This window comes from Choristoneura fumiferana, chromosome 2 (genome assembly GCF_025370935.1).
Source record: "Choristoneura fumiferana chromosome 2, NRCan_CFum_1, whole genome shotgun sequence".
Classification (NCBI taxonomy): Eukaryota; Metazoa; Arthropoda; class Insecta; order Lepidoptera; family Tortricidae; genus Choristoneura; species Choristoneura fumiferana.
In genome coordinates this window covers 21,698,757-21,725,544 of record NC_133473.1, presented here as the reverse complement: position 1 = coordinate 21,725,544, position 26,788 = coordinate 21,698,757, and positions in this window count along the sequence as shown.

Here is a 26,788-nt window from a genome sequence, read left to right as displayed (position 1 = left end):
AAAAAAATATTTTAATTAAATCGTCGCATAGAGCCGGCACCTACTGCGAATGGCTTAGCAAGCAATACCACTAATCTGTGAGCTATCACTCAGTGCATGAGACTTTTTGCCTCCGTTCTTTCAAGACAAGCGGTTTTTTTAGGGTTCTGTAGTCCCACAATGAACCTTTAGGTATTAGTTTCGCTATGTCCGTCTATCCGCGGCTTAGCTTCCACACTGTTACTGCTAGAAAACTGTAATTTTGTATCAGTAGGTAAGTTAAGGTATTGTAAGGTAGGGTGTATGGGTAAGTATGGGTGGAACAAAGTTTTTTTTTTCACATCTAACCCCAAAGTTGAAGCCGTGGTGGCCTAGTGGTTTGACCTATCGCCTCTCAAGCAGAGGGTCGTGGGTTCGAACCCCGGCTCGCACCTCTGAGTTTTTCGAAATTCATGTGCGGAATTACATTTAAAATTTACCACGAGCTTTGCGGTGAAGGAAAACATCGTGAGGAAACCTGCACAAACCTGCGAAGCGATTCAATGGTGCGTGCAAAGTTCCCAATCCGCACTGGGCCCGCGTGGGTACTATGGCCCAAGCCCTCTTGTTCTGAGAGGAGGCCTGTGCCCAGCAGTGGGACGTATATAGGCTGGGATGATGATGAACCCTAAAGTTTGCTTAGGCCATTTTTCGATTAAGGGGTTCGTTTGCATAAATATTAAACTAGTATTTACTACCCAATTTCTTCAAGCCTACTTTGAACGACTTATGGTGGGAGATTGCCTAATGGAGCCCGGTAGCCAATGGTAGCTTGCACTTTGAGGGATTTAGAATATATACTAGTTTTTCGGTTCCGTACCCAAAGGGTGCCAACGGAACTCTATTATTGAGATTCCGCTGTCTGTCTGTCTGTCCGTCCGTCTGTCACAGGGCTCTATCTCTTGAATCGTAATAGTTAGACACTTGAAATTTTCACAGATTATGTATTAACTGTGGCCGCTATAACAACAAATATTAAAAACAGAGCAAAATAAATATATAAAGGGGGCTCCCGTACAATAAATCTAAACGTGATTGATTCGTTGAGTTTCTTGCGGATTCCTCTCAGCAGAGGTTTTTCCGAACCGGTGGTAGATTTTTTTTTGACATTCATAAGTGCTTGTTATAGCCTAAATTGAATAAAGATATTTTGACTTTGACTTTGATTGTTTTGCCGTTTTTTTTGCTTGATATTAATAACGGCAACAGGTAGACGCTTGAAATATGCACAGAATCTTCATGTGTATAATCACTTTAAAAACCGATTTTCTTTAAAAATAGATAAATAATTAAGGGGAGCCCCATACAACAAACTTGTTTTTTTGCCGTTTTTTTGCTTATGTCTAATGTTGTATAGATAACGGTACGGAACCCTACCTGCGCGAGCCCGACTCGCACTTGGCCGGTTTTAATTTTAATTTAAATACAATTCGAGGTCGGCCCTCGGAATTATCAAACAAGTTAGAAATACCAAGCAGAACTTCATCACAACAGTATTAAACAAACTCTTAACACCTCGCGTTAAACACCAATATTTTGTAACAGCGCAATAAACTATGTAATTGCAAAACCGAACTGTCTCGGATCGTGAACGTTAATTAAAACAATAAATTTAATACCGCACCAACGGTTGGCTAGCTATGAATATGTCAAACGAGAGCGACACAGGTCGCTATTAAGGCATTAGCGAGGCAGAGGTCGGCAACTATTCGTAACAGGGGCTCCTTTAAACTATTGTACATTTTGTCGTTAAGTGGGGCTATGAAGTGCTATTAGGCATGACTATTGAAATAAATGAAATAAAAGGCTGAGTGTTAAATAATTGTTTTGGGAAGACATTGAGAACTTTTGACGTGTGTGCGACTCGCCATTGTTATATTTACTTTTGTTACCAGTTTTACAGTAAATGTTAAACATAATAAAAATTGTTATGTTTGTACGTTGACATTATTTACAACAAATGAAGATATTTTTGTTATTCCCTTGACTCTTAACTAAAGTTTCTAAGTGACTTAAGTATACTGACATAATTAAAGTTATTAACACATTGAGATAGGGGTCAATCACGGTTCAATTTTATAATTAAAAAAACACAAAATTATTTTTCATACAAAAAATGCAGAAGTATTCTTTAAATTCCATCTAATAAAAGTAACGGCCATTAAAAACAGATACCTACGCAAATTAGCCTGCTATTTACTGTTTACGCAAATATGAGTCAAGGTCGTTTAGTTTTGCAATTGTGTTTCCCTGGGATTGGTTAAGTCACAACTTTTTTTGGAAATAATTCCGATCCGCATTGGCGATGCCTACAAATAGCGAACTATATGATGTATAGATTTATCATTTAAAAATATTGTGTAATTAATCTGTTTAAAAAAAATACCTCGTTGAGTTTCTTGCCGGATTCTTCTCAACAGTGGTTTTTGCGAACCGGTGGTAGATTTTTTTTTCTACATTCATAAGTGCTTGTTAAAGCGTAAATTGAATAAAGATATTTCGCCTTTGACTTTGACTTTGAACTATGAATGCAATAGCGTTTTCCCTGGCCCCAGCTCTGTTAGTCTGCGGGCAGACCTCAGCAAGACAGTAGCGCGGTCGGGACCGACGCAAAAACTAATTCTAACCGAAGGGTTCAACGCCCATAAATTCACCCCGACTCTTGTTAGTTTATTTTAACAGATGTTTTTGCAGGAACGCCGAATTTAATGCCTGGTTCGCTTAATAAATTGCGAAGGTTTATTACCCCTGGAATTTCTGGTTATTTTTAGACGGTTTGACAGCTTTGCTAACATCTCACAGAGTAAAGACAACCTACCACGTATAAATACACACATATATATATACGGGACGATTTTGAATGGGTCTCTAACAGAATTCTTGACTAGTAGACTTGTTTCCCTTTTAATTTAGCTTTTTTTATTTACAGTATCTTTTTAATACAGTCGAGTTTTTTATTTATTTATCTGTTCAGGCTATGTACGGTCAGAATCAAAAGTGGTTACTATTTAACTCTGTCACATTAACACATTTGTCAATCTGTATGGCGCTAAGTACGTGGCTGTAAAACGACAAAGTTACAGCTACTTTTGATGCTGACTGTACCTAGGTATTTTATGTTGGCAGTACCTATGTACGAGTATATTATATGAGTTTTGTAAGTATGAATTCACTCATTTCATTTGTATCTTAATATTATTATTGTGTTCTCCTGTGTTTTTGTTCCGGCGTCTACTTGTATCTAAATATTTGCCTAGAAGAGATCGCTTTTAAGCGATAAGAGCGCCTATCGTCCACCCTATATTTTGTCTCTGTTTAACGGGGGAGGCATGTTCAACTGAAAGTCTACGGCTGATATCATGATGGTGATGATGACTGATTTTTGCTGCTCAATAAATAATCATCATCATCATCATGTCAGCCGGAAGACGTCCACTGCTGGCCATAGGCCTCCCCAAGGCTCTCCACTCAGACCGGTCTTGTGCTTTCCGCATCCACCGCGATCCCGCTATCTTAACCAGGTCGTCGCTCCATCTTGTTAGAGACTTAGAGGCCTGCCGACAGCTCGTTTCCCGGTCCGCGGACGCCATTCGAGAACCTTCTGACCCCATCGGCCATCAGTCCTGCGAGCGATGTGCCCCGCCCACTGCCACTTCAGTTTCGTAATTCTTCGGGCTATGTCGGTAACCTTAGCAATAAAGAATAATTTTAATATATCATACTCGTATGTACAATAAATACGTAACTAAGTATTTCTGTACTTCTTTTGTTTTTTATTTGAGTAAATACATAAATAAACACTCACCACCGGCTATAGTTCGTTTTTATAACATTAGAAAGAAGGTAAGCGATCTTGACGTATCTTTTTATTGAAAAACACTTCTGGAAAATAAGTAACTGCAAATTTGTCACAATTACGAAGGCCATAATAGGTATGATCACTTAAATTAGTTTGGTATCGTGAATAGTTACTGTATTTTTATAAACGTTTTTTAATAAAAAGACTTGTCAAGATTGTTTACTCTTTTTCTAATGCTAAAAAACCGGCCAAGAGCATGTCGCACACGCCCAAAATAGGGTTCCGTAGCCATAACGAAAAAATTAAGTAATATTCTTCCAAGTACAGGTATCTTTTATACCTTACGCTGCTATTTACTCTAAACTACTAATAATTCTCAAGTAAACTTAGCCGTTATAGTTTTCCTTGAATGTTTGATAAACTAACTACTATCCTGAGTTTTTTCAAATTTTTCCACCCACCGGTTTAGATTTTAAAGGGGGGGACGCTCGATTTTAATGAAAATTTGCACTTTAAAGTTAAATATTTCGCAAACAAATCACTGAATCGAAAAATTGTCTGTGTAATTTGTACCCCTAATGATTTTAAAAGACCTATCCAATGATACCCCACACTATAGGGTTGGATTAGAATTTTGTATTGTACCATTTTGTCGGCATAGTTTACATATATATCCGTTTAAAATTACAGCTTTCTAGCATTGATAGTACCTGAGCAAAGCCGCGGACGGACGGACAGACAGACAGACAGACAGATATGGCGAAACTATAAGGGTTCCGTTTTTGCCATTTTGGCTCCAGAACCCTAAAAAAACGAATTATATATCTCGTCCACGCAATCTGCTCCAGATCCAAAATGTAAACACCTGCTTTTTTCCTATCTATTCAGAATCCTATCAGCGCGTGAAAAACTATTTTCTCCCTACATATATCTCCCGGACCATTCGATTTAACTGTTTTCTTCAATGGAATTTATAGAGGTCCGCCCGAAAAACGGCCAGGTGTTTCGATGTTTGTATTTTTTTACTGCGATAATGTCTTCTATTGAGTTATTGCTGGATAACGGAACATTTGAATAGAACGTAACTAATAACACATGGTTTAAGGTCTGCGTTACACCAGAGATGTGTGAGGATGTGTTGCGAGGGACGTGTTTTTCATTAACCAATAGAAACGCTTCATTTACCCATCCTCGCACAGCATATCCCTGCTGGAAACAGCTGAGCGGAGCGAGGCGAGGTAAATGAAACGTTCGTATTGGTTCAAAACACATTCCTCACACCCAAAACACGCTCACATTCGCAACAACACAGTTTCTTAGCAACCATGGATATCACAAAGCATACCTGTACCGATTCAGAATTACAGACGACGACCTCTGCCCTTGCGATTACACCACGCAACAGTCCCTCAAGGAGTACAACACTCCACAGGGGGTGGAGTTTAGTCCGTAGGCATCCAGTGAGCAATGAGGGCTATCGCGTATGAATTCGCCACTAGAGGCGCTAGTGTAGCGTGAGGTCTCCGAAATGTCAAATCTCATAGTTTTTGGGTGAGCTACGCGGGTTTATTTATAATTAGAATAATTTTGTGAATATCTTGCAATATCTGAAATTAGTTATGGCAAATATGCGTTCTGGGGCAATGAATATCTGTGTTTTGAGACAGTTTTGTCTTTCGGAAACCTTTGTCCTCCCTTTTTTCCGAACAAAACGGGGACTATGCAACACTGTGGCATGCTCGATATTTTTATGGTACGTTTTTAAGGTGTATTAAATATGATTTTAATCTAAACTTTGTTTTCACGCCCGTAATAACAGACTTTGAAAGCCATACTTAAAAACCTCACGCAACAGTGCGCCATCTAGTGAGACAAAAAACGATAGCCCTCATTCCCAGATGAGTCGGGCATGCTGCCGAGACAGGCTCGGCAGTATTCTATGAGCATTCTCCACCTCCCTCGAAAAAAAAAGCATTCCTCAAAACACATCCTCGAACTCCTCTGGTTGAAACACAGCCTATTTCGGACACACAGCGCGTAGCCAATGAAAGTGCGGGTTCTGCGGGTGGTAGGACCTAGTGCAGGGTCCGACCGGATCGCTACCACCATCTTACTCGTTAATCCCACCGCCAAGCAGCAGTGCTTGTACTGTTGTGTTCCGGTGAGGAGAGTACGACAGCCGGTGGAGTTACTGGCACAAGAGGCATTTAATCTTAGCCCTCTAGGTTGGTAAGGCACCTGCGATCCCTCTGGTGTTGCGGGTGTCCATGAGCAGTGGTGATCACTTACGATCAGGTGACCCATTTGCTCGTTTACCTTCCTTTGACATAAAAAAAGTCTAGAAAAACTGATTGTAGTTGGAAACACCGAACATTGAAGGCAAAAGATCGCGCGGTCGTTCACCGACGAGATGGAGCGACCAAGTGAAAGACTTTTCATCCTCCTCATCCTCCAATTTGTACACGGTCGTAAGGGACACACTGGAAAAAAAACCGATGGAGGTAGATTATCCGCTCCAGATACCCTGATACTGACCACGATCCTCAGAGATGAGGGACCGACCCAAGAGAAAGAGAGAGAGAGAGTAGTATACCAGGATTTAAATGAGGTTTAGAGCCTTGCTCTCCGCGTTTGACTGACTTATGTATATGTTTATATTATAAACAAATAACCTACTAATATGTATTTAATTCGAACCCTCCGGTATGCAAAACACCGCTATATCAGCGTATTAATCATTCTGCGACACTGCGGTGTTTATATTCAAATTACGTTTATATCTTACTCACGCTTAAGAAAATTAAACATACACGATTTTACTCTCTGGGGAGAAATTTTTAAGTCATTTGGGATTTCTTGTGCAGGTACACAGACTTGAAACTACGGTATAAAGAAATGGTAATCTAATCGTTTATTGAATCAGGCTTAATTAATATTTATTAATTTGCTCACCTGAAACCTTATGATAGCTACGTTTATGCAAGAAATGTGTGTTCATGTAGTTCCTCCACACCATCCATCTATCACACCGCCACACTACACTGACGCGTTTCGAACTCAATCTGCTCATTTTCAGAGCAACACAACCGTTCACCATGCTACCAGATGTTGCTCAAAGACGGTTTCTAATCTCTCTAGTGTTTTTACTGTACGCTACTGAAAAAAGCCTACCGGGTATACCTACCTACATACCTACTGTGTAAAAAGAATTTACATATTTACGATGAAACAATTTTATTTTAATTTAATTTATGACACTGTCAGGCATACAAAAAATTTGGTCGGTCAAATCGATAAAATTAATAAAATAACAACAATACGCAATGTCAATTTAGGATAATTATAAGCATTTCATCAAGTAAGTACCATCATCATCATCGCAGCCTATATACGTCCCACTGCTGGGCACAGGCCTCCTCTCAAATGAGAGAGCTTGGACAGTAGTTCCCACGCGGCAATCATCACCGAGCAGTACCTAGATTTTTTCTACTTATCATAGATCAGATTATATGTAAAACCCTGAATGAAATAAAATAATTTATTAAACTTTTATTCAGAAACCTCAGTATTCGAGTCCCACTCGCACGCGGCCACTTTTTAAATAAAGAAAAGAAAGAAAAAAAGAAACGGAAAAAGTATTAGAGATTACTATGAAGAAAGATATAAGAGTAATATGGAACCATCTCACCACACGCATTATGTATAAAGTAGAATCCTTTTTCAATAAGCCCCCCTAGCTTCCAGTCAGCTTACACGTCACATTTACAAAGCAAGGCACAACAGACAAACACACATAAATCACAGCCTATCGTTACCCTACTGCATAAATAACAGAATAATTGCTATGCCTTTGACAAACGACTTACATGTTAAATTTTAGCAACGAACATTAATTTTAAACGGGGTCTGTTTTATGATGGTTTAAGCACTTTGGAGTTCGCATTTTGTTTGGAAAATTGAACAAGTCGACTTGTGGTTTTAATTGGTTCAGTTTATTATGGTTTCGTTGAGCCGTAAAACTTAGACTGGTCTATTAAATTTATCTATATAAATAAGAATCAATTGTCGAATTACGTCAGCGCATAACTTTACGGATGCATCTAACAACAGAGAAAACAAACTTGTAAGTTAATGAAATCAAAAGGTACAATAATTAAAACATGTATTTTCATACAAGTTGTCCTAAGCAAAAAACCTACGGGTACCTCTGCTTGTTCTAGAAACTTCATGGTACTAAGATAGCTCTTTTAGCGCAATAAGGTAAAAAAAAACTTGTTTTTTATGTGTGTTTATATAGGTATGCCAATAACCATCTCACACACTAAAATATTACACGTATGTTTCGCTTAAGAGATGGACCCTGCTAACTTCCTCTAATTTGTAGGGAACTCTCGGTGCAAGAGTCGTACTTGCATTCTGGCCAGATTTTTTTTTCAGAACACCGGTCGCGCCATACCCTGCCATTAAATTTATCTTTTACCGTCAAATTTTATCGCCAAAGTTATTCAAACTTCAAATAATGGATATAAAATAACGTCGGATGCCACTTTCAATAAAAAAGGTCAACATATTGTATAGCAAGTGAGGCATGAACAAGTCGAATATCGAAATATCGAGTCGAATCGTCGGGCGTTCGAGCGGCAAACTAGCCGGCTGCCGACGAAAATAAATCTTTCCTACGATAGAATTATTTATATAAAGTTTAGGACGATTTTGACATGGGATATGATAGGTGATCGTTTGGTTTTGGGAACTGACATTTTATATACCTAAGGTTAGATCGTTAGGTATATAAAAAAGAAGAACGAGCCGAGCTGATAGTACTCGGCTCTTGGAGTACATTAGTAAAAAATATTAAGCCCTCAGCCTGGTTAATGAAGACATCTTGACTATCATAATGGCTACTTTACGATATCTTTGTAATAAAAAAAACCGCAGGTTATTTCACATTTATTTATCCATGAACTAATGAACCTTAAATGTTGAAAACCGTACAGCCGTTTAAGCTGCAGAGAGTACCAACAAAAAGACATACCTGTATACATACAAAACGTTCTCAGGACGTAATTCTCCTTCAGGCGGTCGGACAAAAACAAAGTTATGCCGTAACCAAAAATTATAGTAAAGAAGTCTACAATATTCTTTGAAGAAAGTTTGCAGGTGGTAGGACCTTGTGCAAGTGCTCGTTAATCCTGCCGTAAGCAGAAGTGCTTGCATTGTTGTGTTTCGGCGTGGACAGTAAGACAAACGGTGAAATTACTGGCACTTGAGGTATCCCATTTTAGGCCTCTAGGTTGGCAACGCATCTGCAATACCCCTACAATGTACCCCTACCTAATACCCTGATGTTGCAGATGTTTATGGGCGGTGGTGATCTCTTACCACCAGGAGACCCACTTGCTCGTTTGCCATCCAGTCGAATAAAAAAATCTTTAAGTATCATAAAACTAGAGCCTTTTAATTCACAGCAGCGCAAAACACATTCAGAATGTTTTACAAAATGTCGCAGCATGAATAAACCAGCGAATAATACCTCTCCCGATGACAACTGGAAAATATTCTAAACCGCTGTTGCACTATCTCTTTGCTCTCACTCGGGCTTTAAACGACTACTGGACATAATTTATATCTATACTCTCCCAACAAAAGAAATGATCTGCCATTGTATATGTTTAACAAAAAACGACTTTAATTTAAACTGAAACGCTACATTTTTGGTCGCAGATTTTTAAGCTGGGTCGAGATCTGGTTGCAAAGTTTATGCATTTCATATTTATGAATGAAATGAACAGAGATGGATAAATATGAATGTGACAAATCTTATGAATTGTATGGTTTATGGAATGCCAATAGGATTGAAAACCGTTGCGAAATAGCGTCAGATATATTGAAGAATAATGTTATTTATTGCTCGTAGCTCGAAATCAATTTGTTTTCTTTTAGACTCCAGTCGTTTTATACTATTTGCTGTAAAAATAGAAATTTTACATTCATCGATATAGATTATCATTAGCTGGAAGTCATCCACTGTCACAAAGGCCTCCCCCTTAGAACGCTACAAATAACAACTCTCCCCACTTGCATCCAACGCTTTGGTATAAGTCTCACGATCTCTGCCAGTCCAGTGTGAGACTTGCAAACGCCTCGTCTTCCGGTTCGCGGTCGCAACTCGAAGACTTTTCTCCCCAATGGTTATCTGTTCTTCGTGCAGTGCTTTAATACACCCATGAAAATACCAATGCTAATTAAATAAATGTGCCAAAAATCTGTGTGCTGCCACAAAATTTCCAATTTTACATTCTTAATGAAGCATTGCATTCAAGGGACTATTTTAGAGACATCAAGTCTCATCCCATATTCACTTCTCATGATATGAAAAATGAGCTCGACATCAACAGTCCCTCATAAACCAACTTTGCCCGTACAATAAAACATTAACATACATACCCTTTGCAATAAAATCGTGCAAAGTTTGAACGCAGCAAAAGTTTGCAACAACGGGTAGCCAGTTCGAGGCTCGGCAATTTAATGCGTTGCCCGTGCAATTTTGCAAGTTGAAAAAACTTTGCCCTGTTGTATGAATACCTGAGGTTAGGTGTAAATTGTTTTCAATTGCGCTCTTTTGTAAGGCTCTCGGGCTTTAGGATTGAATTGCTTTTGTACTGCCATTTGTGGTGATTAGAGGAAATTAGTCTGATTCATTCAATATTCCGTGATACCTGAAGACTAGAGTGTTCAAATGACACTGAGAGGTGGTCTTTGACTGTTGGTCTTTTGGAGAGGCTCAGAGTCACGCAACCAGCTACGGAGAGAGCTATGCTCGGGGTTTCTTTTTGTGATAGAATCCAGACTACGGAAATACGCCGAAGAACTAAAGGTCACCGACGGGGCAATGATATGGACCATATCGCTTGAAGAACGGATACTGTCGAGGGAGAAAGGTCCTCGAGTAGTGACCAACGAACCGAAAGACGAAGTGTTAATTGGCAGGCTTCCCACTCGATGGACTGACGACATTGCTAAAATCACGGGCAACCGGTGGATCAAAGTGGTGACTTATGGAATTGTCTCATTTCTAAGAGGATGTTCTTTATTCAACTGTGAATTTTCCTAATTATGCTAATGATGATGACGATGATGATGATAATGAGAGGAAATTAGTCTTACTCGTTTAGAATAAGATTATATTACTAGCTGGTGCTCGCGACTTGGTCTGCGCATAATCCGTTTATCCCGTGTGCTGTGGATGCAATAAGTACAATTATCCTTCCAAGGGTTTCAAACTATCTCCACATCAAAGTTCATCGTGATCGGTTGAGAACTCTAAACGTGAAAGAGTAACAAGCAATTCACATCGGCATTTATAATATTATTTAGGATTTTAAAGTTTAGGTACGTAAATGTGAACGTTTGTGTGTTGGTTGTTAACTTCAGGCCATATCGTAGTTATAGCTAGAGTCATTCACGATGACGCGTGCCGTGGTTCTTATTACAATGTCATTAATGGCTAATTTTGACAAAATCACGTGTCTTCGTGGATGGCACTAGGTATAAAGTTAATTTTTCATACAAAACTACAGCATTTCTCAGCAATATTTTATTCAAATAAACCTAAACGGTCCCAGTTTGAACCGTCATAGGGTTGCCAGAATTAGTTTTTGCCGCAATCGTTTTGTTTTCACATCATTTCACTAGTATCATGATTTTCGAAAATTTCTGATGCTAAACCTACTAATACGGGTAGGTACTCCGCTGTCTATACGTCCATATGTCGCAGTGCTGTGTCTTTTGAACCATTCTAATCGGAGATAGGTGTATTTTTAACGTAAGAAAAGTAAAAAGGCAGATAAATATTTATACATTTTTAGTTAATTTGACTAATGTAATTATTTCCCCTTGCATTCTACACTGCAATGCCGGAGTCCGGAATTTGTACTAACGATTAACAGGAACGATGTTTTCCGGGATAAAAACTATCCTATGTCCTTCTCCAAAACTTAAACTATCTATCTGTATACCAAAATTTCATCTAAATCGGCTCAGTGGTTTAGACGTGATGAAGTAACAAACAAACAGACTTACAAACTTTCGCATTTATAATACTACTAGGGGTTACCCGTGACTTCGTACGCGTTAACTATTCGGTCTGGTAGTTACTTTTACTATTTCCGGGATTTTACGAAATTCCCCTGGAAATTCCCAAAATTTATATCATGGTCTTAATTGGAGTTGTGTTAAGAAGTCCTGAAATTTATCGTGGATAGTTTACAGTGTCAGAAAAAAATTTGTTCGTCCATACGAAACTGAAAAAGAAAAAAGCCAGGATCTCATTTAATTGACCTGTAATTTCATATGAATCCATATCCATCCATACTAATATTATAAATGAGAAAGTGGGTTTGTATGTTTGTGTGTTTGTGCGTTTGTCCGTCTTTCACGCCGTAACGGAGCGACGGATCGACGTGATTTTTGGCTTATAGATAGTTTATGGGCCCGAGAGTGACATAGGCTACTTTTATACCGGAAAAATGCACAGTTCCCGAGGGAACAGCGCGCGATAACCGAATACCACGCGGGCGGAGCCGCGGGCAAAAGCTAGTATATTATTATTTAGATGAAAATGTAAGTACAGTCATTAAAAAGTTTTTTTTTTAAATCTAGCAACCCTACCATGCCATTGAGACTCACAAAAATGCAAGCCGTGTTGAGTTGTTTGCGTCCTCAATGGAGCACCAGAATGTATCTACCTAGAAACATATTTTCAAGTAAAACTATTTGCTAAACTATTCAAAGAAACCGCCACTTTGTGCGCTTTAGTTTAGGGCGTATATTCAATCGGCAGCTCTGTGTGTTTAGAGTTTATTGGCGATATGTTCTGGTGCACTTTATAAAGTGCATGCGGGATAAATCTTGTGTAACCTGAGCTTTTTAAGGGTGAATAGTTCTGTCGATGACTAGGTTAGGAAATTAGTATGAATCTACGCATTCAACCACATTCTAGCTAGAGCCACGTGTACACTGCAACATGTGCTGCTAACAACTCGCCATAAATATTTAACCGCATCGTAAACCCCATAATCCTGTCGTGGGAACACGCCTTTAGGTAACTAGTATACAAAAATTGAGGTAAACATGTTATTATACAATTCAAAAATTCTAGCTATAGGCGACTAATTATGAGCTTTACCATTTTTACGACAGTCTCTACACCAGAAAAAACTAAACCCGTTTGTCAGATTGACTTGTAAGAGAAAATAGTTTTTAATATAGCTGCAGCATCTAGTTTACGCCAGCCAGCTTATAACACCCCTCTTTTTGCGCCGGGGGTTAAAAAAAGCTACAGCTTAGGGATCTTTAAAAAACGACCCTTTCAGTCTCTCAAGGCCAGCAACGTACCTGTGAGTACCTTCATGTTGGCAGATGTCCATAGGTGGCGGTAATTGCCCCACCATGTGACCCGCACGCTCGTTTGCCCCCTCTTGTGTATAAAAAAATATATTTTAATGTGAATAGATAGTCATTAACCCACTTAACTATATCAGCTCATTTCCCTGCTCTCACCTGACCCACATTCCATTGAAAAAGAAACAATAAACCCACCTTTAGAGTTAATTTTCCGGTGGCAGCTCTGCCTCCTTCATTACGCGACTCCTGAATATACGCGCGTTTTGCCAAAGAATTGAGGGCGCCACTTATAAAGAACTGTTTTCATTTTCACACTTTCATATAACTTAAACACAAATATTTGTTTGAATAATCATCTTTTATTTATAGAGTTGACAAGTGTAGAAACATACGTTAGTATAAATGCAGTATTTATAGCTATAGACCTACTTACATTTAGTACACGCGGCGAACAATTTGACCGACCACTCAGAGCCTGCAATAAAAATAAAGGTTAATGATCCTAGCATTTGTGAGGGTAATTTTATGGTCGCCGGCACTACCTGGTAATGAGGGATGCAGCCAAAACTACCGCCTAAAATATACGAGAATAACCAAGCACCTACCTCGCTGTTTTGAACCCTGAACACAATTTCAAACATTACCTGATAATATCTAAAAACTATCTACTAAACGAATGATTTTATATCTCGGTTTGGAAGCATCTGCATCCCCTGACAGCCCGCGGCTTTAACCAGGTCATTTATCCACCTCGTAGGTGGACGTCCCATGCTGCGCTTGCCGATCCGAGGTCTCTATTTGAAAACTTTTCTGCCCCAACGGTCATATGTTCTCCGTGCTACATGACCTGCCCATTGCCACTTCAATGAGCTAGTTCGCTTAGCTATGTCGGTGACCCTCAATCTTCTACGTATCTCCTTATTGCTGATTCGATTCTGTAATGAGGGCAAAGCTGAAGGCAGAAGCTAGTCACGTGTATATACGCCTCAGTTTCCACACCCCAGTGTAATCGAGACATAACGCCGCGAATGTAGAACAATCCGGGCGCGGCATCGTTTATTAGAGCAAGTAATAAGAAAACTTCAGACGAATCTGGGAATTTGCATTTTATCTGCCAAAGAACACAACTTACTTGAAGGACGGCGTTCGTAGGAACAGAACCAGCTGACAATAGTTATAATATTTATTTTTTGATTGATTAATTCAGACTTAGAAAGGGGTAATGCGGCCTACGTTTTGGAGTCGATGCCAGTGACATCTTTCGACGACGTTTTTGCCTTATAAGTAGGGTTATTTGTTTTATTTTAAGCTAGGTTCGTTAAAAAATAAGTTTATATCGAGTTCACTTATATTTTTTTCATTTAATAAATGTATATTCAGATGATACTTTGCGGAGGTCCATATCAATGAAGTACTTATACTGTATTTTAACCTAGCTTCCACGCTACACACAGTGCACCGTGTCTTAATCTGTGCGTTGGATATGAATATAATTACTATCTCTTCTAATTTTGCTATGCTTTTTGTGATAGTTAAGTGAGGAGACCCGACACTGAATAACGTGATCAGAAGTGAAAATACAGTTATTGGTTTGGTAGTAAATTAATTGGTATTACAATTTGATCAATTTGAAATATTTCAGCAGATGATAGAGTTATTAAAAATAAATTCACCTAAATTTTCTTTGACGTCGTACTCTAAACATGGATAAACTGGAAAAACTTAATATCTATTTTGCAAACACATAATTCTGAAGGTACAATAAAGTAAAAACTATTCTAAAAATAACTTGGAAATGTATATAAACATATTTGTCAGCCACTTAGGAAGGAATAGGTACTGCAAAATATTTACATTGATGTTCAGTCAAACCAACCCAAACACGACGTGTTAAAATATTTTGATTTATTTAATTGTTAAGACACTACTTACAGTACTTGATTATCATTAAAAAATAAATTATAAAGCTAATAAACGACGTCAACCAAACTCAGTTTATCCTTTTATCACTTCCTTAATCAAACAAACAAATCTTGTTTCACTCCTGCATCACACCCTCCCCTCACCTACAGGGACCGTTCTTATGATAGCAATTTTCCTTCTTTTTTTATCTCACTTTTTTATATCGTTACGGCGACAACTACAGGGGGGGGGGTGATTGGAGCTAGTTAAAGCGATCCCGCACTTTACAGAACATTTTATGTTTTTGCAGCAATGTTGTGAAAATTTCATTATCGCTGACATTGTTTTTTTAGATTTGGCGACAAGATGAAATGAGTTTTTGGAGCAACAGGTTTTTTATTTGGAGATGTTTAGGCTTAATTTATTGCGTTGCATTTGTTGTGATCTGTGGAAGTATTCGAGTAGGTACAAATACAATACAATACAATATGTCTCTTTATATACTACAATAGTAATCGGCACAGAAAATAAAGTACATGAAGAAAAAATAAAAAGGCGACCTTGTCGCTTCAGTTTTATTTGGTTTCGACTTAGTTTTGTGTAAAGACATAATATGTACCGACAATTTTTTTTTTCAAACGTGGCTCCACACACACAAATAAGCGCGCGCTCACAAACACACACACACACACACACACACACACACACACACACGCACTTACATACTTACAAACTCTCACATTTATAATATTAGTAGGATTTTCGAATAAACATAGCACCAACAAAACTTGCGCGATATATTCCCAAAGCACTCACTATGATGCAAATTTTTCAAGTAAGTTATGTCGTAAGCTCCCGAAGTGGGCTTAAGCTGCCGAGCTTTCCGCCCCAGTTATCGTGCGAAAACTTTCACCCAATCCGATTTACCTGAGTTAATTACGTTTTCTACTATTTAGGCTTTGTGTTGGGTCAGTAAGGATTGGCTGTTGTGGTAATTTAAAAAATATTTAAATATCATGGGACAATAATTGACACCAAACCTAGTCCCAAACTAAGCAAAGATTGTTCTTTAGGTACTTGACAACGAATAAACGTACGTACATATATATAAATACAGACTGAAATACATACATAATATAAAGCATACAAGACGTATAATTAGTAGCTTTAGTAGTAGAAAATGTTGATTCAGAAATAAAATACTTAATGACAAATAAAAATTATGACAATGATTCACATGACAGTTATAAAGTGTATAAAACATTGCCAAATATTAAAATCATTTTACAAGGAAGAACACACCGACGTATTCAATCGAGATTTTCTTTATCTTTAGACGCGATTCTGCAATACTGAGTTATATACTTCTTGTACGAGTACAGTTGCCATTATAAGCCATAAATAAAGTTGTCTAAATAGGCGCTCAGAAATATCTGAATACGACCACAGTATTGTTTATAATTATGATTTTGAGCACTTTGTTTCTGATGTTTATGCTGGCGGCTGTATTTTAGACATGGAAAGTACCATTTCGGTATATATAATATATATAATACGTCCCACTGCTAGGTATAGTCCTCTCGGGATGAGAGGGCTTACGACGTAATACTCACTCGGACCCAGCGCGGACTGGAAGTTCATAGAATATCTTCGCAGTTATAAATGCAATATCTTTTAATAAAAAAATTAACAGCTGTGATATGATTTCAAAGCGAAAAGTGCGCAAGGCACGTTGTGCAGAAAAATGTAACGCTTGTAATTTCCACCCTCACAAAATTTAGATACCGAGGCTTTCAAAAACCTCTTTGCAACAGCCAATTCTCGCCATACACACCCAACCCTACCGGATTCGCGTGGGAAATATCAGAAGTTGTCGAGATCTTAGCATACAGCGGGGGTCGATTAGAGCCCCGACGTGTCAATTATCGAGCGTTGCGAATTCATTACGCGACTTGCGAACGCTTTCATAATTGCGTCCCCGTTTTGTGGATGCCTGTCTGATACTTTCTCAGGTTAAACCGCTGAAACGATTAGAAATTTGGTATGGAGATAATTTGAGACCCTGCCGGACTAGGGTAGTTTTATTTAATCTAGAAAGAAAGTTAAGTTCGTGACCGGCTTTGAAATTTTCAGTAATGGGTCCCGCCTCTACACACACACAACACAACAGAGCACAACATAGTTCTAGAGACGACTAGGGATAGTCGTACCTGGGTTTCCGTCTAGCTCTAACGCGTGCTGAACCACTAAGCTATCCCGAGAGATTCCCCAATTACTGTTTAACAGTAAAATTAAATACAAAAATCTAGACGATAAGTTTCTAAAGTACGATAATGATATTTAATATTACCTTGCTTTACTTTATTTTTTCGCTACTAATTATGCAGCACAGCTACGTTTGTGATATACTTAGTGGATTATGTGGGAGAAGAGAGGTGTCTTCTGTATGTAAACATACATTATCAATGCCACACAGACGTAGATGGCGAATTTTGGCTACGGAACCCAAAAACAGACTCGCGAGTAGGTACCATCAGCCAAATATTATGTAAGAAAGAAAGAGAGATTTATTTTGGTTACAGTAATGAGACTTAAATTAGCACTAAAACTAAGTTACATGGTGACACGACGGGATACCAAAAAGGGCTTCCACTCAGCATGTGTTGCCACACATTTATTCACCACCCTAAAGTTAATATTTTCATGAAACAATAATGCCAATAGATGTGTCTGTTAACTTGAAAGTTCAACTTTAGCGACATATTCATTTGAAAGGAACTTGTTTAAAAATTGATAGACCACTTATTTGGTTGATGGTATGACAGGCTCTCATCCCAGCCTATATACGTCCCACTGCTGGGCACAGGCCTCCTCTCAGAACAAGAGGGCTTGGGCCATAGTTCCCACGCGGGCCCAGTGCGGATTGGGAACTTCACACGCACCATTGAATTTCTTCGCAGCTTTGTGCAGGTTTCCTCACGATGTTTTCCTTCACAGCAAAGCTCGTGGTAAATTTCAAATGTAATTCCGCACATGAATTTCGAAAAACTCAGAGGTGCGAGCCGGGGTTTGAACCCACGACCCTCTGTTTGAGAGGCGATAGGTCAAACCACTAGGCCACCACGGCTTCATGACAGGCTCAGCACAGCTCAATTCTACTAGTTTATACAATACATCATTCCGCTCTACCGCTTTCCTCATAAGAGGCTGAGTTTAATACCCGCTATATTTCACAACACATCCTTAAGGATTGTTTTATCACTCTCATTATGAGGCTGCAGCCTATTAATTAACTTAAACGAGGATAAATTGCTAAGTACCTACTTGAAAATAATTGGACGATTTAAAGATTTGATCTAAAATGTTTTTATAATAAGATTGTTTTTTGTAATCTTTTTGTATTTTTTATTTCAATTCCAAATTTTTACTTTTACGGTCATCCCGTAAAACCTTAATTGAAAAACGGTACGGTATAGATGTCGCTAGCGTCACTGCTTAAGTGGCTAAATAAGAAACAAACAAGCTGAGATATGAGGTGCATAGGGGAAATTCGTGTCTGTATAGCACGCGGTACGGAATACCGAGGGCCTGGGTTCGATTCCCAGTGCTGGTCTAATTTTTCTGGGTTTTCTGTGCATCTATATTTCAGTTTGTATTTTCAATTTTTATAATAGTTTTTATTTAGTTTAAGATTTTTGTGATTGAAGTTTACAAAATGTTTCAGTATATTTGACTTATCTTCAAAGAGCTACAATATTTTCTTGTTATAATACGCGGAAATTTAATGGCCTTAAACGAATTTAAAAGCAAATCTGAAGACTGAAGTAATAGTAAAGAGCAATACAATTGGATGGGGTAATATGCCCGAAATAGGCAATTTCGTCATTCAATCCCGCTGCAATGTTCGCCAATTTAAATATGGCAAGCCTTTCGACTTTCATTCTACTTAGGGTCGTTCAAAAGCTCTTTGGGGGTAAGATTGTTTCGTTAGCTTTTGTTTTGATTGTTCTTGATGTTCCAAATGATATGGTCTTTGGATCGATGGGCTATTAATATTATTTATTACTAGCGTTTACCCGCGGCTTCGCACGCGTAAATCATTAGATACAGCAGTTGAATTGAAATTCCGGGATTATAATAGATATTAAATTCTCGTGGGAATTCCCTAAAATTACATCGTGGTTTTCATTGACGTTAAATTAAAATACCAATGTCAAATTTAATGACTCTAAGCTCAGCGGTTATTAGTTCGAGATTTTATCCCTATCCCGTGAAAACATCGGGATAAAAAGAAAGAAGCTTATGTGTTATTCCTGACGTCCAACTACCTACATACAAAATTTCATGACTCTAAGCATAGCGGTTGTTATTTCGAGATTTTATCCCTATCCCGTGGGAATATCGGGATAAAACGTATCCTATGTTTTAGTCCAGGTTATAAACTAACTTTTTGCCAAATTTCATCCAAATCTGTGTAGCCGTTTCAGCGTGAAGAAGTAATAAACATACTCACTCACAAACTCACTCACTCACAAACTTTCACATTTTTAATTATTATTATATAGTAGGATTTTATCATTGACATTATTGACATTATATATTTTGTTACAGTCACCATGAACTATATTATTATTGAGTCCATAATTGGAATTTATTGTGAAGGTAGAGTTGATAAAAACATTTCTAAAGCTATCGTTTTTGCTGACTGTATTTTTTGTTGACCGTACTTACATTATCATCCAAACTATGTACATGCATGCGCACCCAAATGGGTTCAGTGTCAATTACCTAAGTACTAGATTTGGGCCAATCGACTCGAGACAGAAACAAGACAAATGAATAAAATTAAATTAAGTTCGAATTTAAAAACCAAAACCGATTACAAATTATAATACAACCTGTCGGCAAAGATCACATTCGAAATTCAAATTAGAGTTAAGAAAAACAAACATTTAAATATGGAATAATATTCACATTTCCACGGTAAAGGTCTCGTCTTGTTGCGTACCGCGAGCGCTATTGTCTGATATTAATTTTCCTGTTCCGGCCGATGCATCTTTTATGAGATAGTTGAACAAAAGTGGAGGGAAAAACCTCAGCGGTTATTAAGGTGAAAAATTAATTTGTACCATTCGGCGTTCCAACGCGCTGCGGATTTTATTACTGTCGGATATGGGTGATTGTTCCTTTTTTGGGAGATTGGTATTGTTTTAGTTGGGCTCTTAGCCTTTTGTGTGAAAATATGCCTTGATATTTCACTGCAGGGGTAATTGTTGTCAACATTTTTGCTAAGTAGGTACTATTTTCTTTTACTTCTTTTTCTTGGTTTTGCTTCGTTTTATGAAAGGATTGGTTGTCCTTCTCTTTTTGCTTTTTTTAACGTTGACTTCACAGTAATATGTGTTTGTAACTGTGTGGGCGTTTTGGTAATTAATAAGAGCAAATAGTCATAGTAATTATATTATTGTGATGTGAATGTAATGATGACATATTATTATCACGGTAGGTAAGTACAAAAAACTGTCGCCCCATCGTTCGTGACCCCACACAATGTGCGTCTTCACACGGTTCAAAGGAGTCGTTTGTCGCGTGTCGTCTGAAACGCCTGAATTATAGATGTAATGAACATGTTTTACATCTCAGTTTGAGGTTGATATACGAGGGCGATGAATTGGGAACCACGTATTTTCATCAAATTTTAAGCATGCAACTTAGAGTGCTTGAGTGGAATTTACTGTTTATTTTTTATTTTAAAAACATTTATTATAGTGGTCAGTATTTTTTTGTAGTGCAAAGCTGTAATTATTGGGACGAAGTTTCTTATTTTACGTTCCAATTGTCAGCTACAATAAATAATGAGAGGCTGACTGAAATAAATTTATGGACACGACTCTTACTCGAGTTTACATACCAATGAGGGATTCACGACAGAGACCCGTCACAGTTACATGTTACGTATGTTTGTCAGTCTGTAAGGATTTTATTAGATGGATCAAGTTGTTCAAAATCAATGTTTTTATTATTATTGTTAAAAGGTCCCACGACTCCCACGTTTTAGCCAAGCGTTACGAATTTATACGCTTTCAGGATGAGTTTGTTGTTTGTGTGCACTAAAACATTCACCTTTTTCTTAAAAACTGTTTGTTTCAATTTGAGGTAAACATAAAAACAAGTAGGTATACTTACATACAATATTATTATTATAATGTGTAATGTATTTTTCTCTGCATAGAATCTATTTTTTTCTCTCTCTCTCTCTCACATACAGTCAGCATCAAAAGTAGCTATACACTTTCGTATTTTGTCGTTTTACAGCCACGTACTAAACGCCATGCAAGATTGTCAATTTGTCAATGCGACATTGTAAAAAAAGATCCGCTACTTTTGACGCTGACTGTACAAGCCAAAAACCCGTTTTTGTTCACCTCTATCTCCAAAACTGGCAGCCTCAGTCGTTGCATCTATCATTTAATAAAGATCGTCTTAAAATTTAATCAAGACCAGTACACAGGGCGCTCGTTTCTGAACCTAACCTCAAACCTTGCCTCGTAAGTGTTTTATCCTGTCGGGCGCCGCACAAAAAGCAGAGTGTCGACCTTTAAACACTTATTTCGCGATGGAGGATAAAGTACTTAGCTTTGATTTTAATACTGGCCGGTAGAGCCGATCTTGCCATTCTCATTTTGATGTTTCGTTTTTAAGAATGACATTTGTTAAAAAATAAAATAATCTAAGTAAGTACATCTTATTTTTGGTAGCTTGTGTGATTTTTTGACACAATTTTTTTTAAAATGTTACTATTACATTTCTACTTGTACAGTCCCCGGTATTGATATCTGTCACAGCGGAGCGTGCAAATATTATCTGACACTTTATACCGGCCCTAGAAACCGTAAAGAATCAGATAAAGACTGTACTAATCTCGTAGCGTTTAAGTTGATTAAAGGAGTTATGGGATACTAGTGTTTACCCGTGGCTTCGCACACGTAAATCATTAGATCCAGTAGCTGAATTGAAATGTAGGGATTTTTAAAAATAACAATGATGTCAAATTTCATGGCTCTAAGCCCAGCGGTTGTTATTTCGAGATTCCCTATCCCGTGGTAATATCGAATAAAAAAGTAGCCTATGTTTTATTCTAGATGTCAAGCTATCTACCTATCAAATTTCATCCAAATCCGTCCAGCCGTTTCAGCGTGAAGGAGTAACAAACATACTCACTCACTCACTCACTCACTCACAAACTTTCGCATTTATAATATTAGTAGGATAGTAGGATAATAGACAAAATGATACTTAACTATGACAAAAACAGGGACTCATTACGCTAACAAAACGAGTACGTACCTAATAATTACATGGACGTTTCAGTCACATTGCAGTTTCATAATCAAGGTAGTCTAGCTCCGACGGTAGAACATACATATTATGTACGATTAATATCCAAAAACAAATATACGTGGTGTGCCGTAGTCGGGTATTTTTACACATTAAAAGTCCCAAAATAATTGAAGATAAGAAGTTACTTTTAAAATTCAGATTGCAACACTTTGATACACTCGATTTGTTTGAGACTGAGAATTCAATCGCTAATTTAAAATTGATAAAGGATTTTTCAGTTTTGACAGAAAATATGAGCTACGTGACGTTATAAAATCATGACAAATAATTTTATTTTCTTATGTTATTAAAAAGTAAGGAGAAACGTAAAATAATTTTAAGACTTCGAAAGGGTTCCAAAGTTTTTTTTATTTATTCCGCTTATTTCTGTAATCTAACTTTCAGAGCTAAATCAATAATCTTAAATCAATAATTAAACTTTAAACAAAACTACTTCTCAATGTCATAAAACTGTTGAAACTTAAAAATATATCTTTACAAATACTGGCCAGCAAGACAGACTGTATTAAAAAATATTAATTTAAACCACTGCGTTCCATTTTAAATCAATTCCAAATTTAAAATAAAATTATCCAATCAAACAAGTTAATTCGTTAACGGAGCCGGAGAACCAATCAAACTACTTTAACAACGAACTTAACCAATTTGCGAGAATTCAATGGAAGTTTTCAAATGTCGAATGATAAAATTGTATGTAATAAAATCTTTAACCGACATTTTGGAATCTACATAATTTTATACTGTTAGCCGGCAGTCATACAAAATGAACTTTAATAGATGATTGATTCATTATTATTATTCTCTAATGTTTCTTTTTATCCATACCTGCAAGCGCGTTGTGTAGTAAAAGTCACAAAATTTTTGCTATTAGTTAAGAAATACAATTCAAAGAAAACTTCAGAAAAATTTACTTTTGCTCTAATACGATGTGAACTAAATCTTTGGTTGCAGGTAGTTACCCTTATTAGGAAACAAGAGTACCTACCTGCTAGGAAGCAATCGGATATTAAATATCAAAGTCAAAGTCAAAGTCAAAATATCTTTATTCAATTTAGGCTATAACAAGCACTTATGAATGTCAAAAAAATCTACCACCGGTTCAGAAAAACCTCTGCTGAGAAGAATCCGGCAAGAAACTCAACAAGGTATATATATATTTTTTTAAACAGATTTACAATATTATTAAATGATATGTATACATCACAAGCATGCTTGCTGACCTTCCGTCGGTTATCGAATCCATTAACCTGGATTTGACAAAGATTTTAAGGTGGAGCCAACGATATGGCCTAAAGGTTAACCCGACAAAGACCCAAGTCATTATTGTTGGCAGCTCGAAACTTATCCCAAGGGTTGACTTTGTATCTTTGCCATCTGTATTTTTCGACGGAGTTCTGATACCATTTGCCGATCAGGTAAAAAATCTGGGTGTTATCTTGGACCGCACTCTGTCATGGACTCCATATGTATGTGAGATTAGCAGGAAGGTGTTTGCTGCGATGGGATCCCTAAGACGCCTTCAGAATTTCCTTCCATTTGCTACCAAGGTTGCGCTTGCACAGACTTTACTGCACCCTATTTCGATTATGCTGACATTTGTTATCCGATCTTTAGAAGAGCACTTGAATAAACTTGAGCGAATTCAAAATCTGTGCATTCGGTTCATATTTGGCCTACGTAAATATGATCATGTTTCTAATTTCCGATCACAGCTCAGGTGGCTCCCCATCCGCTTTCGCCGAAACTCTCACATTCTCCATCTTCTCTACGGCATTCTCTTTAACCCTGCAACTCCTTGCTACCTCAAAGAGCGATTTAGCTATGTTACTTCTGTTCGTTGCTCTCAGAACTTCCTCCTTACTGTCCCACTTTCAAACTCTAAATTCTATGTTTATTCTTACACTGTCCAGGCCACTCGGTTGTGGAACTCCCTACCGATAGACTTGAGGCGCGCAAAGTCCTTGCCTATCTTTAGGTCTATGCTTAGGGAGCACTACCTGTCATCTTGCGTATAAATGTTATAGTTAGCTTATTTATGTGTTGTTATGGTATCCATCTACCTATCTATCTGTTTAGATTTGTTGTGTATGTGTATTGTATGTGTTAGTATTATGTATTCTTGATACAGCTCTGATCTACTGTAAATTGCACCACCTGCTAAAATGTATTCCTTATTTCTGTCCATTGTAAAGGTTGCCTGGAAGAGATCGCTCTGAAGCGATAAGGCCGCCTATTGCTTACCTTAGAAAATCTCTATGTATATACTTGTTTTCTCTGTACTGTTTACTGTATTGGTGTGCAATAAAGAGTTATTGTATTGTATTGTATTGTATTTAACACAACTTTATTTTTAACACAGTAGGTTCGCTATTTGAAGGGATCGCTAATGCGGATCGGAATTATTTCCAAATATCCCTGTCCATGATATAATCATTAACTTTATAATACGCCTTTGATATTAATGTCTTCTTGACAATAGATCTGAATTTTGTATCCGTTTCATTTGTAATATTTTTTGGAATTTTATTATAAAAACGTATGCAATTTCCCAGAAAAGACTTTTTGGTTTTAGCCAGTCTGTAAGATGGAACTTTAAGCTTCCCTGTGTTTCTAGTAGCCTTTGGCTTATCGACGTTAGTGGGAAAATCACATATGTTCTTCCTAACATACATGATTATTTCAAAATCATAAAGCGACGGCAGGGTTAGGATATCTGTTTCCTTAAAAAAAGATCTTAAAGATTCACGCGTCTTCAAATTATAAATTGCTCTAATTGCTCTCTTTAGTAAGATAAAAATTGACTCAATGTCTGGAGCAGATCCCCATAAAATAAGGCCGTACGACGTTTTTCTTTAAAATTTGCAATCAAGTCAAATACTTTATTAAATCAGACTTTACTGTATCCATAATTATCGTAGGTGCTATTTACTATTAACCAACAATTCCTCCGAGTAGTTGTATCTTGACACAACTAAAAAAAACACTTTCTTTTATCCCCATGAGCTAGTTTATTTCGTAATAATCTCATAGTAGCTCATATTCGTACAATTAATTTTTAAGTGGTTTTAGTTCACAGAATTCATACAATTGTGTCTTATATTATAAGCAAGTAAACCGATAACCTCAATAAAATCTGGCAGTCGTTTGGAAGCAATTTCTACGTACCGATAGTAAGAACCACTTAATTTCTACGCGGGCAGCCTGCGGCGTCTGGTCTTATAACTCCAAAAGTTAGAAATTCGAATGTCATATCGAGCCGTCCCGCTCACGCTTATAGCGTTTAATAGGAGAGTGAAAGGCGAAATACGAAATTCGAATTTCGATCGTGGGTGTATCCTGCCTTCTAACTAATCGTGAGCGAGCAAATGTAATTGCTTTTAAAAATTGAACAACCGATTGCACTGTTGCAATTATTTGAAATTTGTGCTAGAATTTAACGAAAGATTTTGTTTTGTTGTAAAAATTGTTTTTTTTTAAATATTTATTATTACCTTTTTACGGTATTTCTTAACAGTTTTATTATTGCGCCTCGTTAGTCAAAATGGACCTGATTTTACTATCACGCAAATATCACATGTGTAAACGCAAATGTATAATTATGTTCTACCTATAGTAAAATTTTGATAAACAGACAGACGCATGGCTTAAATTACTAGTGGCTGGAGACTCGAAATTTGCCAAATATACCTACTCTAATATCTATCACAAAGGCGCATGAAATATTTTTTTTTCTAACTCCCACGGGATTACGAACTAGTCATTTTCTATCCAACCGCGAGTAGGTACAAACCCAAAAGGGCTTCAGATAGAAATAAAAATAAAAAACGGCACAACTCATAGTTATAAATAAGTAATGGCTCGACAGTTTCGGTCTTTCCAGAAGACCTTTTTCAAGGAGGAGTGCGTTCATGATGGCAGTGCCCTTGAACTGACTAACTGAACTAGTCGGAATGTGCCTAATTTTCAATCGCAAAATTAATTTACTTTTATAAATCATATCTCATGAGAACTTAAGTAATATTAATAAAAATAACGTAAACATCAATAAAAATACATTTTCATATTATAAATTAAAATTTTAAGAAAAGACGAAATCTTTTATGCCATCGCCTAAAATACTGCCTTTGTGCGTATCGCATAAATACCCTTATATTCCCCATTAATTTCCATGGCTGCCGTTAATTAAACATAAAGACTAATTCTTCGAGCCCCATTGATCCGAGCAAATACCTGTTAAACACCTCTCGTTTAATATTAGGGGAG